The 19,235-nt window shown below is 41.7% G+C and overlaps 1 long non-coding RNA gene across 1 annotated transcript in view; it reads right to left on the bottom strand.

Annotated features, from left to right (window-relative positions):
• Positions 1-543: 543 nt before the first annotated feature.
• The window catches only part of LOC117981402 (uncharacterized), a 63,976-nt gene continuing 45,284 nt past the window's right edge, over positions 544-19,235 (bottom strand). Inside the window, exons 3-4 of the long non-coding RNA XR_004672901.3 lie at positions 12,326-12,391; positions 544-10,361 (exon numbers count right to left, since the gene is read on the bottom strand). This is a non-coding gene — a long non-coding RNA (uncharacterized LOC117981402). The remainder of the gene's footprint in view (positions 10,362-12,325; positions 12,392-19,235) is intronic.

Below are 19,235 nucleotides of genomic sequence, written 5' to 3'. Positions count from 1 at the left end.
TTTCTGTGCTCAGAACTCTCCCAACTCCTCTGTGCTACCAACAAAATAAAAACAACAAAACCATCCTCAAAAATCTGTCATTCTCTTGGACCAGCATTACCTTTAGTGTTTTGGATGATGAAAGCACAACTGTTCGTTGCACCTCTTTTTGTTTTTATTTTATTTTTAATTGGCAAATAAAAGTTGTATGTGTTTATGGTGAGGAAGTCGGGGAAAGGGGAGATGTTTGCCAAAGAGTGCAAAGTTTCAGTTACATGGGAGGAATCAGTTCTGGTGGTTTATTGCAAAACATGGTGACTATAGTTAATGTACTATGTATTTCAAAACATCTAAAAGAAGAGATTTTAAGTGTTCTCACTACAAAGCAATGATAAATATTTGAGATGCTGAACTTTTTAATACTTACATTCTTAAGTTTTTCAAGGCTTTTCTAATAAGTCTGGCATTCCTGCCCTTGGCAGTGTGAGATGGAAGATGATGTCGCAAGGGTGGCCGAGAAGCAGCTGGGCTGAGCTGTTAAAAGCACAGAGACCGGGGCCAGACTCCTCAGCCTGAAATCCTGCTTCCACTAAGTACCAGCTGGGTAACTTCAGGTAAGTTACTAAGCCCTTCTCTGCTTTGGTTTCTGTTTTATATAAAATTGGATTAGATATAGGAAGATAAAATGAGTTAATACTTGTAAAGTGCTTAGAACAGTGTCTGGCACATAGCAAGTACTACATAGTGTTTGTCAAATACATTTTTAAAAGAAGAAAAAAGAGAGAGCTTTGAACTGTTCCAGAACCAAAAGAAAACTGAGTTATTAACTCCAGAGTTGGGGGTTGCTGAAGTGTTACTTTCTGTTATATGTGGAAGGGGGAGGTTACTCCCCTTATCATGACATCAGGCTGTGAGGACGAAGAAAGGTAGCTGTGGTTGGACAGAGGGAGACAAGATTGGAGGAACAAAGCCCCAGTGGTCTCACAGAGACACAAGGCAGCCACAAAAGGAAAAAATGAGGAAGAGCAGCCAGAAACCAAACCAGAAATGAGAAAAGAAAGAAGGTGTCGATAGATCGCTTCTGCCGACGACTGGTTTCTAGGAAGAAGCCATGTAACTGATGTATCTTTTCAAATGGTTTATTTACATACTCATTCCCTTTTCATTTACAACTTGTGTAAAATTAAACTATTTTTTATTCATACTATGGGTAAGTGCAGCTTAACAATGGGTCATGCCAGCACTTATTAGTGCTAAGCTACCACAGGCACAGTAAGATGCATTTCAAACACATAATCTCATTTAAATACAGCAATATTGCAACAGAAACGTTGTGATCTGCATTTTGCCCATGAAACACTGGAGACCCAGGAAGGTCATAACCTCTCTCAAAGTCACAGGGCTAGTCAGAGCACAGCTGAAATCCAAACTCAAAGCCACCTGCCTCAACAGTGCACTCGCAACTGCTCTGTGAGACCCTCCATCTTAAGGTCTTATGTGGCAAGTGCTGCGAAGTGGGAAGAGCTCTAGATTAGGAGGTAGGTGGGTCGCCCTTGGCTCCTGCTGGGCCATAAACCAGCTGCTCACTTTGTATTTGAATCACAGTAAGAAAATCCCGAGACTGTGCCTGTCATATTCAAGATAGAATTTGTGCAACTCTGGTAAGGATGAGCAAGAGTTTCGACTTATTTTAATCATATTTTGTTTAGTATCTGATTTTGCCAAGTAAGGAAAACTTTAACCTGGAGGCGAGTGGGTGTTAGTTACCAGAGGAAAATAAGGAATTGACTTAATCAGAAATGATAAAGTAGTTCAGTGGAGATCTATAAGAAACAAATTCTCATTTTCTCATGGCTACACAGAGAATACTGTTTCAAAGTCAATTAAGATAAAAATTAAACATGGGACTTCCCAGGAAACTGTCTCATGAATTACCAAAGGAGATAGAGCAGGAGGGCCGTGGGTCTGTGGCTGTTGTCGCCTGTGTGCACCGGAGCCCTCCGCTAGGGGGCAGCACCCCACCCTCACTGCCCTAGGTGCAGTCCCTCGCTGTGTACGGAATTGACTTCAGTTCATAGGCGAGAAATTAGTATCCCCTTTGGCCCACACATAAAACCCTATTCTCCTATCTGGCTTTGGTAAGTCATAAAGCCGGTATTTTGATCTCTAACTCTCAGTCTTCTATACGTCTCTTAATTGGCTCTGACCCCAGGAAAAAAAGAGAAGGCTGTTAACAGTAGCAACAACTAACACATGATATCTGCTAAATTGTGCCCTCGAACTTGGCTTCTTGCAGCGTGCATATTGATTTAAGTATATGTTAGGAAAACGAATTTTATTGGCTATTTTAAATCCAAAAGAGAATGTAAAATGTGTCAATTTTTCACTCCCTGAGTAATCCCAAGGAATATTCTGAAACCTTACAACATTTATACTGCTGTTCATCAACATTAGTAGCTCATCTCATCACTCGGTTCTAATGAAGGTCTAGGTCCCTGTGCTGATTTTTATTTCTGTGAATTTTAGAAGTTCCTGTGCCCTTTCTTTTTCCCAGTAATGTGTTGGTATTCTGCTGATGTCTAATTATCCTTTCAGCCTTCTTCTTTGAGAGGAGCAATGTTGCTGTAGTTTTTCTAACAGACCATTTAAATCATAATCTCTTTTAAAATTGACATTTTTATTACTCTCTTGATTTAAATGCAAATATTTGAATATACTTTGAGAAGACATCATTGCAGACTCAGCGGGCTTGTGTGCCAGCTGGGGATGATCACAAACAGCAGAGTAAGGCCTCCCCATAAGACCTCAACCCTGCTTTGGGAATGGTTGTGATGATAAACCATTCTGGGCATTCTCACTCTGCCTAATTATGAATTCATATTTATTTATTACAGACACTGGTCCCAACTGCTCTCAAGTGTCCTTCCTACTAAGCACAAATTAGTTGAATGGGGCAACCTTATCAAGACCACATGCAAAACGGGAAGTGGGAATGGGCCACTAAGTAGCATCTAGAAAAAGATTTATTGGGTTATGCTGTTTTTTAAAAAGAAATCAATCTATTTAATACCTGACAAAAATCTTCAAAAAATCAAATAGGAAGCACAAATGCTACTGGGAAAAGTAGCAACCATAGAACCATAAACTATTGATGATCGTGAAGGTAGTAAGTAGCTACCAAAACAGACTTTCTAACTATTTCTGAGATTCTTTGATATGAATAGAATTCTGGCAAACTTAACTTTCTTATTAGTTAGACAGCGCTCCCTGCTATTTGCATACTTAGCATCACCAACTCAAGCCAGTTTTGCAAGATGTTTCTGTTTTAAGCAGAGAATACATAGTTCCTGTCCAGGAGAAACTAGATGGATCTTAAACAGAAAGTGGAGACGTAGAAATATTGAATACAGAGCATTTTAAAGCAATATGCATATAAGCTCAATGTGTATACAATGATTGCAAGACACATATGTCTCCCTTACCAGAATTCATCAAATAAACATAGGCACAAAAGTAGTCTTGCAGAACTTATTCTCTTTTTATTTCCCTTCTTTCAATAACAATTTCTTCCTCGTTACAGGTAACATTAGTTCAATGACATTTAATTCCTTAGATATATCAATAACACATTTTTTAAATGAGTATTCAATTATTAGACAAAAACAAAAAAGGAGGGAAATTTAATTTTCCCTTTTAATTTAAAGCCTAAGTGACTTTAAAGAATTTAATTCTTTCTTGAGTCTATTTGATTACATTCAATCATATAGTCCCTGTGCAGAAATAATTCTGAGGAAGTAATCCAGGCAATGTTTCCCAGCTGATTCAATTTAGTTAATAACTGGAGTTGTCAATCAATCAATCAAATACCAATTAATTCATAAAGCTGCTGGAAAGAAAGTTTAGGGAAAAATTTATATTCTACCCTAGGAAGTACATTTACATTATCAATGTTTGTATTAGTCTCATGCATGTTTCCTGTTGTTTTTTAATCTCCGCCTTTGATTAATTTCTTGTTTAAACTGCCTCCTAATCTCATCAGTTGCACAAATCAATATCCAGTGTTGACTAGTGTTTAATGAGCCCAACTTCAGGATAGCTACTGCTCTGCTGTGTTTCATGTCTTAAGAGAAACAAGATCTATTGCTCATCAGAACTGCAACCAGACAGAATTCTTCACAGAGTACTCATTGGAAAACTCTATGTAGCATGATGAATAATGTTTTTAACAATGTTTTTATAACCATAAACCCAAATTTCATAATGTTGCTTCTTGTAGGGTCTGTCAATTCAAGCTTTACATTCCAAGTTCACTACAAGAAAAACAAATGCACTAAAAGACAAAAACAAGGCAGTTCAGGCTCTCTGTAACTGACCAGGGATAAGCAGGGGTAAGCTCTCAGGTACTTTGTATCTTTACATTCTCTCGTTTCATAAGTCTTACCATATATATTTCACATAAATATTTGGAAAAGTGTTTCTCCTACTAGCAGAGTTAGCCACTTACTGACGCTCAGCTCCAAATTCACCCTTTTTGCTTGCTCTGTGAAAATGGTTCTGAGCCACTTAAGTATTTTCGCTTTGCTAAATGTTATGATATTAAGCTTTGTCAGTAAAGGCCACTGGTGAGATACTGCACAAGTGTTTTGCTTCCTGCTCTAGACAGGTTCCTGCAGGGCAGACAGCTCCCCCATACTCCCAGGCTCCTGCAGGGCAGGGCAGCCAGGGGTGCCTGGCACCCAGCAGCTGCCTCCTACAGTCTCTCTTGGGCACTGGGTGCAAAGGCTCAGTGCCTCCTGGGAAATACATTCCCACAAACAGCTTCCCTTGTCACCTTAGAAGGAATATCTCCAGTGAGTTCCAGAGGGTGGATTTCCAGCAAGTCCTGCCAGTGCCTCAGGGAATGGCAGCTCCTTCCAGCTGCTATGCCAATATTCCTCTAGTTCTTATTAGCCAAACACTCCTTACTCCAGTCTCCTGTTACAGTTAATAATTCTTTATGTTCATCTTTCCCTGTTCAAATTTCTGGATGATTTCTCTCTCCTAACTGATACATAGAATAACCAATAATGAGTAATGCTAAAGTCATATCACACTAACACCACTTAAAATTAACCAAAGTTAACCAAAGGGCAATCCTTACCTGTTATCTTTTTATTAATGTCACTATAATTTTATCTTAACACAAGGAAAAAAATTAAATGTTTGAAAATTTTAATTACATGTCAAATATTAGTGGTAAATACTTGTTAGTTGAGTAATATAAAAAGGTAAACACTTAAGAATTTTTATTTTGTCAGAAACTGCAGCATGAGTTACACAAATATTAACTTACTTAGTTCTATTTTTTTAAAAAACTTCAAGGTATTTTGTTGGTGCCCACTTTATAGACAAGGTAACTGAACCTAGAGGTTAAGTAATATGCTTAAATTCATATAATCCATAAATGGTGAAGCCTAGATTCAAAGCCAGACTCTCTTGAGCTCCAGAGTTTTTTCTTAACACAACTCAAAGAATCGTGGCAGCTTCTGCAGAAAGTCTGTGAGCCAGTCATTTTCTGCATCAACACAACAGCAGTTGTGCTCCAGGTCCAGAGTTGCTTTCTCTCCTCCTTTGTTAATTTAATCTCATTCCCTGAATATATATGCAAATTAATAGGAACTCAAGTTTACAGCTATCTTGGACAACTCTAATCTCTTTTTTGGGGTGGGGGAGTTACAGAAGTGGCAACTTATATTTAAAAATAATTCTTCTTCACATTTTTCCTTTTCACATTTACATCTCTGTACCAACATACTGCCTAGTGATCCCTAGTTGATACTGAAAAACAGATTTTATATTTTATCCATACTTCCCTGTGGAAACAAACATTTCCTTTGATTACCTATAAATAAAACATTCCCCTTAGGAAAAAACTGAGGAATCATCTTTTGGGTTGCTAAAATGTTCATAGGCCTTCCCATCTCTTACTGAGAAGATAAGCGTTGAAAACTTGTTTGTTTAAAAATGGAAAAACCCATAAAAATCAAAGACAAATATCCATAACTTGAAATTAAAATGAGAATTCTGTATTGCTGGGTTTGAATCTGACTTAGTTCTTGGTCATTATTAAATGCTTACTCACATGCCTCATAGCATTGTCACTGAAAACTCAATACAGGACTCAAGGTAACATCACAATGCCCCCTGAGAACAAAGAAAGGGTAAAGAATGCATATTTCCTATTACCTTTCACTTTCCTAAGAGAACAATGAGAAAACCATAGGAACTAGAGGATGGTTCAAGGAATTAAAAATCTTTACACAGAAGGAAGAAAATAAACAAAACAAACACCTACTTGGCAAGGCCATCTCATCAAAACGGTCTAATATGTATAAAAACATCAATCCATAAATAGCTCTTATTATTTTGAGATATGTCCCATCAATACCTAATTTATTGAGAGTTTTTAGCATGAAGGGCTGTTGAATTTTGTCAAAGGCCTTTTCTGCATCTATTGAGATTATCATGTGGTTTTTGTCTTTGGTTCTGCTTATATGCTGGATTAAGTTTATTGATTTGCGTATGTTGAACCAGCCTTGCATCCCAGGGATGAAGCCCACTTGATCATGCTTTTTTTTGATGGGCTGCTGGATTCAGCTTGCCAGTATTTTATTGAGGATTTTTGCATCAATGTTCCTCAAGGATATTGATCTAAAATTTTCTTTTTTTGTTGTGTCTCTGCCAGGCTTTGGTATGAGGATGATGCTGGCCTCATAAAATGAGTTAGGGAGGATTCCCTCTTTTTCTATTGATTGGAATAGTTTCAGAAGGAATGATACCAGCTCCTCCTTGTAACTCTGATAGAATTCAGCTGTGAATCTCTCTGGTCCTGGACTTTTTTTGGTAGGTAGGCTATAAATTATTGCCTCAATTTCAGAGCCTGTTATTAGTCTATTCAGGGATTCAACTTCTTCCTAGTTTAGACTTGGGCGGGTGTATGTGTCAAAGAATTTATCCATTTCTTCTAGATTTTCCAGTTTATTTGTGTAGAGGTGTTTATAGTATTCTCTAATGGTAGTTGTATTTCTGTGGGATCGGTGGTGATATCCCCCTTATCATGTTTTATTTTGTCTATTTGATTCTTCTCTCTTTTCTTCTTTATTAGTCTTGCTGGTGGTCTATCAATTTTGTTGATCTTTTCAAAAAACCAGCTCCTGAATTCATTGATTTTTTTAAGGATTTTTTTCTGTCTCTATCTCCTTCAGTTCTGCTCTGATGTTAGTTATTTCTTGCCTTCTGCTAGCTTTTGAATGTGTTTGCTCTTGCTTCTCTAGTTCTTTCAATTGTGATGTTAGGGTGTCAATTTTAGATCTTTCCTGCTTTCTCTTGTGGGCATTTAGTGCTATAAATTTCCCTCTACACACTGCTTTAAATGTGTCCCAGAGATTCTGGTATGTTGTGTCTTTGTTCTTAATGGTTTCTAAGAACATCTTTATTTCTGCCTTCATTTCTTTATGTACCCAGTAGTCACTGAGGAGCAGGTTGTTTGGTTTCCATGTAGTTGAGCAGTTTTGAGTGAGTTTCTTAATCCTGAGTTCTAGTTTGATTGCACTTGGTCTGAGAGACAGTTTGTTATAATTTCTGTTCTTTTACATTTGCTGAGGAGTGCTTTACTTCCAACTATGTGTTCAATTTTGGAATAAGTGTGATGTGGTGCTGAGAATAATGTATACTCTGTTGATTTGGGGTGGAGAGTTCTGTAGATGTCTATTAGGTCCACTTGGTGCAGAGCTGAGTTCAATTCCTGGATATCCTTGTTAACTTTGTGTCTTGTTGATCAGTCTAATGTTGACAGTGGGGTGTTAAAGTCTTCCATTATTATTGTTTGGGAGTCTAAGTCTCTTTGTAGGTCTCTAAGGACTTGCTTTATGAATCTGGGTGCTTCTGTATTGGGTGCATATATATTTAGGATAGTTAGCTCTTCTTCTTGAATTGATCCCTTTACCATTATATAATGGCCTTCTTTGTCTCCTTTGATCTTTGTTGGTTTAAAGTCTGTTTTGTCAGAGGCTAGGATTGCAACCCCTGCCTTTTTTTGTTTTCCATTTGGTTGGTAGATCTTCCTCCATCCCTTTATTTTGAGCCTATGTGTGTCTCTGCACGTGAGATGGGTTTCCTGAATACAGCACACTGATGGGTCTTGACTGTTTATCCAATTTGCCAATCTGTGTCTTTTAATTGGAGAATTTAGCCCATTTACATTTAAGGTTAATATTGTTATGTGTGAATTCGATTGTGTCATTATGATGTTAGCTGGTTATTTTGCTCATTAGTTGATGCAGTTTCTTCCTAGCCTTGATGGTCTTTACAATTTGGCATGTTTTTGCAGTGGCTGGTACCAGTTGTTCCTTTCCATGTTTAGTGCTTCCCTCAGGAGCTCTTGCAGGGCAGGCCTGGTGGTGATAAAATCTCTCAGCATTTGCTTGTCTGTAAAGGATTTTATTTCTCCTTCAATTATGAAGCTTAGTTTGGCTGGATATGAAATTCTGGGTTGAAAATTCTTTTCTTTAAGAATGTTAAATATTGTCTCCCACTCTTTTCTGGCTTGTAGAGTTTCGGCTGAGAGATCAGCTGTTAGTGTGATGGGCTTCCCTTTGTGGGTAACTTGACCTTTCTCTCTGGCTGCCCTTAACATTTTTTCTTTCATTTCAACTTTGGTGAATCTGACAATTATGTGTCTTGGAGTTGCTCTTCTCGAGGAGTATCTTTGTGGCGTTCTCTGTAGTTCCTGAATTTGAACGTTGGCCTGCCTTGCTAGATTGGGGAAGTTCTCCTGGATAATATCCTGCAGTGTTTTCCAGCTTGGTTCCATTCTCCCTGTCACTTTCAGGTACACCAATCAGACGTAGATTTTGTCTTTTCACATAATCCCATATTTCTTGGAGGCTTTGTTCATTTCTTTTTACTCTTTTTTCTCTAAACTTCTCTTCTCACTTCATTTCATTCATTTCATCTTCAATCACTGATACCCTTTCTTCCATTTGATCAAATCAGCTACTGAGGTTTGTGCATGCATCGCGTAGTTCTCATGCCATGGTTTTCAGCTCCAACAGATCATTTAAGGACTTCTCTACACTGGATATTCTAGTTAGCCATTTGTCTAATCTTTTTTAAAGTTTTTTAGCTTCTTTGGGATGGGTTCGATCTTCCTTCTTTAGCTCGGAGAAGTTTGATCGTCTGAAGCCTTCTTCTCTCAACTCATCAAAGTCACTCTCCATCCAGCTTTGTTCCATTGTTGGCGAGGAGCTGCATTCCTTTGGAGGGGGAGAGGCACTCTGATTTTTAGAATTTTCAGCTTCTCTGCTCTGTTTTTTCCCCATTTTTGTGGTTTTATCTACCTTTGTTCTTTGATGATGGTGACGTACAGATGGGGTTTTGGTGTGGATGTCCTTGCTGTTTGTTAGTTTTCCTTCTAACAGTCAGGATCCTCATCTGCAGGTCTGTTGGAGTTTGCTGGAGGTCCACTCCAGACGCTGTTTGCCTAGGTATCAGCAGCAGAAGCTGCAGAACAGCGAATATTGCTGAACAGCAAATGTTGCTGCCTGATCTTTCCCCTGGAAGCTTCGTCTCAGAGGGGTGCCCGGCCATGTGAGGTGTCATTCTGCCCCTACTGGGGGATGCCTCCCAGCTAGGCTACTTGGGGGTCAGGGACCCACTTGAGGAGGCAGTTTGTCCATTCTCAGATCTCCAGCTGCGTGCTGGGAGAACCACTACTCTCTTCCAAACTGTCAGACAGGGACATTTAAGTCTGCGGAGGTTTCTGCTGCCTTTTATTCAGCTATGCCCTGGCCGCAGAGGTGGAGTCTACAGAGGCAGGCAGGCCTCCTTGAGCTGCAGTGGGCTCCACCCAGTTCAAGTTTCCTAGCCACTTTGTTTACCTACTCAAGCCTCAGCAATGGTGGGCGCTCCTCTCCCAGCCTTGCTGCTGCCTTGCAGTTCGATCTCAGACTGCTCTGCTAGCAATGAGCTAGACTCTGTGGGTGTGGGACCCTCTGGGCCAGGCGCGGGATATAAACTCCTGGTGTGTTGTTTGCTAAGACCACTGGAAAAGTGCAATATTAGGGTGGGAGTGACCTAATTTTCCACGTGCCATCTGTCACAGCTTTCCTTGGCTAGGAAAGGGAATTCTCTGATCCCTTGCACTTCCTGGGTGAGGCGATGCCTCGCCGTGCTTCAGCTCATGCTCAGTGGGCTTCACCCACTGTCCTGCGCCCACTGTCCGACAAGCCCCAGTGAGATGAACCCGGTACCTCAGTTGGAAATGCAGAAATCACCCATCTTCTGCATCGCTCATGCTGGGATGCGTAGACTGGAGCTGTTGCGTATCGGCCATCTTGACAAACCTGACAAAAACAAGAAATGGGGAAAGGATTCCCTATTTAATAAATGGTGCTGGGAAAACTGGCTAGCCATATGTAGAAAGCTGAAACTGGATCCCTTCCTTATGCCTTATACAAAAATTAATTGAAGATGGATCACAGACTTCAATGTTAGACCTAAAACCATAAAAATCCTGGAAGAAAACTTAGGCAATACCATGCAGGACATAGGCATGAGCAAGGACTTCATGTCTAAAACACCAAAAGCAATGGCAACAAAAGCCAAAATTGACAAATGGGATCTAATTAAACTAAAGAGCTTCTGCACAGCATAAGAAACCACCATCAGAGTGAACAGGCAATCTATAGAATGGGAGAAAATTTTTGCAACCTACTCATCTGACAAAGGGCTAATATCCAGAATCTACAATGATCTCAAACAAATTTACAAGAAAAAAACAACCCCATCAAAAAGTGGGTGAAGGATATGAACAGACACTTCTCAATAGAAGACATTTATGCAGCCAAACAACACATGAAAAAATGTTCATCATCACTGGCCATCAGAGAAATGCAAATCAAAACCACAATGAGATACCATCTCACACCAGTTAGAATGGCGATCACTAAAAAGTCAGGAAACAACAGGTGCTGGAGAGGATGTGGAGAAATAGGAACACTTTTACACTGTTGGTGGGACTGTAAACTAGTTCAACCATTGTGGAAGTTGGTGTGGCGATTCCGCAGGGATCTAGAACTAGAAATACCATTTGACTCAGCCATCCTATTACTGGGTATATACCCAAAGGATTATAAATCATGCTACTATAAAGACACATGCACATGTATGTTTATTGTGTCACTATTCACAATAGCAAAGACTTGGAACCAACCCAAATGTCCATCAATGATAGACTGGATTAAGAAAATGTGGCACATATACACCATGGAATACTATGCAGCCATAAAAAATGATGAGTTCATGTCCTTTGTAGGGACATGGATGAAGCTGGAAACCATCATTCTCAGCAAACTATCACAAGGACAAAAAATCAAACACCTCATCCTCATGTTCTCACTCATAGGTGGGAATTCAACAATGAGAACACTTGGACACAGGAAGGGGAACATCACACACTGGGGCCTGTCGTGGGGTAGTGGGGAGGGGAGAGGGAGAGCATTAGGAGATATACCTAATGTAAATGATGAGTTAATGGGTGCAGCACACCAACATGGCACATGTATACATATGTAACAAACCTGCATGTTGTGCACATGTACCCTAGAATTTAAAGTATAATTAAAAAAAAATCAATTCACTCAACCTTCTCCCCAAGACAGCCATGAGGAGGCAGGAGCCTGCTAATTTCCTCTGCTCTCCTCCACGTAGCCTGTTCAATATCATTGAAACTTTTTCATTAATTTGGACTTGGAAATCACATTTTACTTTTTTCTTAGGAGAACGGCTGTAGATTCTAACACTCAAGCTTCAAAATGCTAAGCTAATGACTAGGCTAACTGAATTAGTGAACAAAATTGAGCCCAACTCCTGCTTCATCCTCACTCCTCTCTCAGCCTTAAATAATTCTCTTAAGCAAAGCCAATATAGGAGAAACAAATAGCCCCTTTCAAAAAACTTTTTTATATCTGCTGCTTACCTGCTTTTTAGTGACTCAGAGCCATCCAATTTGAATTGCAAACCATGGGAAATGTTGCCAGACTTTACTTGTAAAGCAGAACATATCTTATGTGCTCTCACATAATATAACAATAATTAGTCATTTAAAATCAACCAAGTGTTCTAGTTGTTTAAGAAGAATTTTATTCAATGACAATGTACATAATTTTAGAGACCGAACCACAGTGACTATGAAGTATAAAATAGCTTAATCCAAGCTTCTACTATGATGTAGACATTTTGAAATGCTTTTAAACCCTGGTATCTAAAGTCTATTCAGAAAATTATAGTCATATGCTTGAGTACTCACCGTGCCTTACAATTTTTGACTAAAAGTAGCTTGTCTCCACGAAATGAATTCCACATTATTGGTGACCTACATGACAAAAGAAAAAAAAATCCAGTTCAGAGGATAATTGAACGACGTGTAAGCTTAGCACTCCATGGTTTATTACTGAAGTCCAGTTCTGTGCACTTCAAAATTTAACTCTGTGACCTGAGAGCTTAGGAGTAGAGCTGAAGTAACTTCACAATCATTAATTCTGCATGTTTTACATTAGGAATTCATAAGATTTTTCCCACCTTCCTCTTATGTGAGTCTGTTTTGTTTTGTTTTTTAATGGAGAAAAACTCCCCAGATCTTCAAATACAATCAGCTCTCCACCAAGATGTTCTTTGTTTGTGCTGTGGTTTCTCATCTCCTTGGGGAAACCACAGCACCCCCATTTGAGGAATACAGCTGATCAAGTTGGGAGGCCAACAGCTGTCTTTGAAAGAACTGTCTAGTGCTCTGATAAGTTTTATTTTTCAGTAAAATATTAGGTACCAATAATCCCCATTTTTAAAAGCTGTTCATAAGAGCAACAATCCACAGGGAGAAAACCTGAAAATTAATCCACGTGTCCAACCAGAACAGTCAGGTGTGGAGTTCCTGACTGTTCTGTCAGGCACTGACCTTACCTGACCGCTCCCCACACACTGCACAGTCTGGGAGCCATGCCCTGCCTCTGAGGCTTCACAGGGAGCACAGCATCACCAAACTACTTCTGTGTCCTCAAATCCAGGAAGGGGCACTGCATTTTCAAAGGAATGTTATCCAACGACTAGTTGTTTAACATTTTTCCATTTTCAGTGTCAAAAGCCTGGCCTGTCTTCTTCATTTTAATCCCAGGGCCTAGCAGAGTGACTGGCACATAACAGAATGCTGAGGTTCGGGAGTCATGGACAGCTTCAGCCCCAATATAGGTGAGATCTTGTGGAGGCCACCTAACTTCTCTAAGCCTCAGAGGACTGTTTTGAGGAGTAATAAGGTCATGTACAATGTTTGGCACTTAGTGACTATAATTATGTTTGCCCTTATCAATAACACCTTAATGGAGCAGAGGACGCAGGCAAAATGGGGTGCCCCATACACCAAGCCGAGGAGCTGGAACCTGGTCTCCCAGCTGTGACCAACCACTCCAGTCTGCCTAAGACAGAGGGGCCTCCCTGGATGTGGGATTTCAGTGCCATAAGAGGACCAGCCCTAAACAAACCAGGTTGGTGGGTCACCCTCTCTCCAGATAACAGTAACATGGGAGAAATGTGTAGAATGGGGTCGAACTGTATGAAACTGCTAAAATTTGACCATTTTTAATCTACCAAAATGGCAAAATTGTATGCCTTAACCAAATGATTGCCAACTCCAAAAATTGTGGATCCAGCTGGGTGCAGTGGCTCACGCCTGTAATCCCAGCACTTCGGGAGGCCAAGGAGGGTGGATCATGAGGTCAGGAGTTCGAGACCAGCCTGGCCAACATGGTGAAACTCTGTCTCTACTAAAAATACAAAAATTAGTTGGGCGTGGTGGCACGCACCTATAATCCCAGCTACTTGGGAGAACTGCTTGAACCCGGGAGGAGGACGTTGCAGTGAGTCGAGATTGAGCCACTGCACTCCAGCCTGGGCAACAGAGCAAAACTCCGTCTGGAAACAAACAAACAAAAAAACAAACAAAAATAGAAAATCCGTGCACTGACTCCCAGAGTGCTGATTCCTCCTCCATAACGCACCAGCAGTAACCATTCATTCTTTGTGCACTGCTGGTGCTGACATCTGAATTCTCTGGAAGAATTTGAAGATGTACGTTCTTGGTGGGGTGGCCCAGTTAATGGGGGAAAATTGTAAGAGCTATTTAAAGCATCCTCTTGTCCAGACCCTGCAGGCCTCAAATATGTTTTTTTGGAAGGAAAGATCTGTCTTTGAAATTCCCAGCTAAACAAAAGCTAAAGTAGGATTTTCTGAAGGAGCAAGTGTTTAATAAGTGAGATGGGCAAACTCAGCCGGCTCCAGCAGGTAGTGTCAAAGGGCCATCAGTTGGGGTCACGTTCATAGAGCCTGCCAGGTGATTTTGATGCTCAACTCACACTGAATTTGGAGGCACTAATACTTCCCCTTCTAGGTTGTCTTTTGAAATACGGTGCCTTGCCCACATGGACTTGGAAGCCCTGGACTGTCTACACCACACACATTCATCAGACCAATGTCAATCAGTTTTAAGTTACAAGGAATCTAGCAGAAAAAAAGAAAAAAAGAAACACCACCACCTTTGTGAATCTCTTATAGCAAAATTGAAAAACACAGGAAGATGGGCAGCAACTGAACTTGAATTTTCAACTTGTTTTGATGTAATGTAAACAGCCAGAGTTTGTGGCATTCACTTTTTTTGAAATTTAGTTCTTGGCTTCCTTTGAGTAGAAGGCATTACAGTTGACATTCAACTGTAAAATGGATTTATGGTTTCTACAAATCACTCCCTGGGGCCTTTAAGCAACAGAAGCCCTGTGAGGCCAAGAGGAACTGTGGCTCAGGCAATGGTTTGATGTGATTCAGACTTCCAGTGGTCTCTGAGCTACCTGGGGCATGAGAACAGGAGCCTGTGAGCGGCAGGGATTTGTGAGGCCTGGCCCTGTCTTCAGCTGATAAGCGGAAGACTCTTCATGGGTGTCCAGCCAACCCATCAGTTTTCATCACCAGTTATTAAAAAACCAGTGACAAGGCTGGGCACAGTGGCTCATGCCTGTAATCCCAGCACTTTGGGAGGCTGAGGCAGGCAAATCACGAGGTCAGGAGATCAAGACCAGCCTGGCCAACACGGTGAAACCCCGTCTCTACTAAAAATACAAAAAAAAAATTAGCTGGGCATGGTGGTGCACCCCTATAGTCCCAGCTACTCTGGAAGCTGAGGCAGGAAAATCGCTTGAACCGGGAAAGCAGAGGTTGCAGTGAGCCGAGATCATCCCACTGCATTCTAGCCTGGCAACGTAGCGAGACTCTGTCTCAAAAAAAAAATTAAATTAAAAAATAAATAAATAACCAGGGACAGGGATCTTTCATGTGCAAAGGCCAGATGGCTTATCTGCTGCAACTTCATGAAGGCAGCAGTGATTTCCAATTCTCGCAAACACAAAATCCTTCACTTTGAAGCCAGCCCACAGCCATTTCCACCATTTCCTTTCCTTTCTGCAAATGTGTGCTGTTTTCTGTGTCTGCTCGTCCGCTCCCCGGATGTGTCACTTTGGAAGGGTTATTTATCTCCTCTGATCCCAGTCATTTTCCTGATTTGAAAAATGCATCAGTGGACAGGAGAACGTGTGAAGATTGAATTAACTAATGCAGTGAATAAACTTACAGCAACGACTGGCACAAAGTGAGTTTCCAATGAGAGATGGCGATATTATTATTCTTCTATTCATGACTCTCTTTCGAGTTCAGTAATTCTAAACTGTTTTAAAATATAAGCTTTTTTATCATTTAGGTCTGGCAAGGCCAACAGATCAGCAGACAAGTGCCACTGAAAAGACAGTTCATTACTCACAGATCCCAAGAGGATGGGGTGCACTACATGGGGGGCAGTGCATAGAGGGAAGCGTCAGGGTCAGTCTGGAGGTGGGTGGAGGAGCAAAGCACCAGCAAGAGCCTTTACTGTGGTTTCCATGGGGAACACAGGCAAGGCAGGATATGCATGCTTAGGATTGGCTGGTTTGAATCATTTCAAGGCTCTGAGGACTTAGGGGCTGTCCTTAGCTGTCTGGTCCCTGCCCTGGGGTGATTAGGGAAGGGAAGGCTGGCCCAGAGTGTGAAATCCCCATAGAGGAGGTGGTGGGAGTAGGCTGTGGATTGGTTGCTTTGCACATGAAAGGCAAGCTCCCAGAGGAGTTGTCTGTGATCTCTGGGAATTAGCTACCCACTTCACACTTCATACCGTCAAAGTATGAAGAAAAGAAAAGGCATGGTGAATACATAAACTCTCCTTCCATACCTCAGGAGACCTGCCTATCTGAGTTCACACTAGGCTTCTCCTCAACCACCTTCACCCGAATCCTGAAAGCCATTATGTAGGACCTCTTGCAAATATATGGCCTCCCAGATAGTAGAGGCCAGCTCAGGGCAAAAAGAAGCACTCAGAAAAGTCTTTTGCTTTCTTCTTCTTTCTGAAATCCTGAGGCATCAGTCCTGCCATGGTTCACACCAGCAGTGCAGCCCATGCTCATGGAGGTGAAGTGAGAGACTGGCCTGCAAGAGTGACACATACAGAGAAGCGGAGGTAAGGCAGGCCCAGCATTCACTTTGAAGATATATTATTTCAAGATATTTCCCTTTATTGAGATGTGGTAGTGATAGTTAATGATGGCTCCTCTCCCTGCTCAGAGTTCAGAAAGAATCCAGAAAGAGATGAAAACATCAGGTTTGTTGTGAGTGAAGCAGAACTGGAAACATTTTGCATCTGGGGACATAATAGAGCATTTACATTCTCCCTCCAATTGTACTTTCCCGTCAGCTGACAGACAGACCACTGCAGACCTCTCCATAGGGAAGAAGGAAGTGTATGACCCCTGGATAGGCTGTTCTGGAAAAGAGACCACCCCAGTGATAGGAGCAATCCGGTTCCAGCTCCTTCCCCCAGTTTCACATCCTATCCTGTGCTCCCCTCCATTGGGGATGATGAGTGTGGGGCAAGGAAAGGAGGGAAGCCAATTTCCTCTAAAACCTCAGAAAGGGAGGGACTTCTTCTTTATTAGTATGGGCCAACCTGGGATGATGGGGAGAGGAGAGAACAATGTTTCCTACAAATGTATGAGTACTTACTGAGGGCAGGGCTTTGTGCTGGGTCCTGCAGCTGCAGAGATCAATTAGGCAACTCTCCTTTCCTAACACTCATGGGCTGGCAGGGGAAAGAAAGGAGCCTATGAAACAAGTCACTCTCAGCCACTGCAGTTCGCATTTGGAATGTATTAAAGGCGACAATGCTGTGAATATTCCAGGTTTGTCTAATCTCACAGTTGCCTACTCCCACTTCCTGAGGCCTGGAGCAGGATGGCCGTCCATCACCACACACACACACACACACACACACACACACACACACACACACACACACTACTGATAGTCCACAGTGTAAACCAGGTTCTCCCAGAATCACAGAAAGGCCATTTTACAAAGTGGCATTGAGCTCCTTTTATGTGCTGGTCTGCAGACATTCAAAGAAGTATGAAGTACAATGCTTGCCTTTTAGAAAGGAAAAAAAAATGTAAAACAAGATCAACATTATTTCTAAGGTAACCATGAGACAGGCAAGTTTGTGGTAAATTTGTACAGAAAATGCAAGCAATCAGAAGAAGGAAAAACTATCAGAGACTGTCATCATCCACACAGGCTTCCTGGAGGAGTTGGGTCTCTGTCTAGACTTTGAAAAATGTGTCTAGACAGAGAAAGAGAAAAATTTCCAAAGAAAAGAAACAGCTACTTGAAAATACCTGGTACAGGAGGGTTAAAGGCACATGGGGGAAGGCCTCAAAGTTGGCTAGGTATTTCATCAAGGCATGGGCAACATGAGAGTGTGGCTACTTCTCAGACTGTGGATAGCAGTTCACCAGCTGTTCAAGGTCAGAAGGGACTTCCTCTCTGCCAGCTGATGGCCTGATGACCTCCTATCTCTGGCCTCAGAGGGTGGGCACACTGGAGGAATACTTAACACATCTGAGGCCAGAGGAGAAAACACACAGAATCCTTCAATGGCCCAAGCAAGCCTGAGCCTGGCAGACTTTGCAGTCGGATCCGCCAAGCTGTTGCATTTGCTACCTCAGCTGGCCGCTGTCACTGAGTCCCACCGGGCACAGAGACAATCCCATTGAGGCACTCCTGCCTCTCTTACAGGACAAGAATGGAAATGGCAGCACACGGTAGTCACCTCAAAACCACTTTCTAAAGGAGAGCCTGCACTGTTGTGTCCCCAGGACACCAGGGACTGGATGGGCACCTTTTCTGTGCTCTCCATCATCACCTAGGCACCCCACCTAGCCTTTCTCAGTGAAGATAAGCCTCTACCTTTTGTGTATTCTCCCTTTGTGTTTTCATCTCGCATGCTCTTCCTCATCTGAAGTCTTGTGTTGAGGACTAAGCAGCATAAGATGACTGATGCAGTCTAATAAACTGCACTAAGACAAGTGCTCGGCAGCAAATCTATTTTCCTGACAGTTGTAAGATGCAATCTCCTTGTTGTTGGAGGGTGTCATGCACAGGGCTGGGCTCCTCCAGTCTGCACATCCCCCAAAGTATTGCAGTGTGACAGCCTTCATTAGGAGAGGAAGAAACCCCTGGACAAGATATTGCCACTCTGGAAATTCGGCTCTGTGGGGTGCCATGAATATCTTACCTTCTGACAAACAAGTTTCCTCCAGAATTGACATATTCTTGGCCATGTGACATGATCTAAACTAAGTTTCCTGGTGGTTTTCTTTTCTTTTTCTCTTTTTAAATGAGGTTTTGCCTGACAATCTAGAAACTGAACACACTCTGACAGGTGATGCTATTTGAAGCATTTGTTACTGTGAGGATAGGAGGCGTAAGGCGGGGCACCTAGCAGATTCACCTCCCTCTGTCCCCAGAGAAAGTTTCTGAGCTTCGTGGAGCTCATGTGCCTCAAGCGCGTGGCTTCTGCCTTTCCATTTTCCGGTGACACAAGTACACCTGTGGTAGCAAACAGGTCTGGAACACATGTGCTGCGGCTGAGGATCCAGCAAACCATACCTGAGTGTGCACTGTGTGCCTGGCACTGCATTCCACCTGGAATTCAACCTGCATTCAACCTGGTGCAACCTGGGATGTGCACTGTTTGGTTTAATCCTCCCTACCATCCCACAGGATAGATATATTTCTGTCCACATTGTACAGATGTGGAA

This window comes from Pan paniscus, chromosome 7, assembly GCF_029289425.2.
Source record: "Pan paniscus chromosome 7, NHGRI_mPanPan1-v2.0_pri, whole genome shotgun sequence".
NCBI lineage: Eukaryota > Metazoa > Chordata > Mammalia > Primates > Hominidae > Pan > Pan paniscus.
This window is presented reverse-complemented; position numbering and strand designations above follow the sequence as displayed.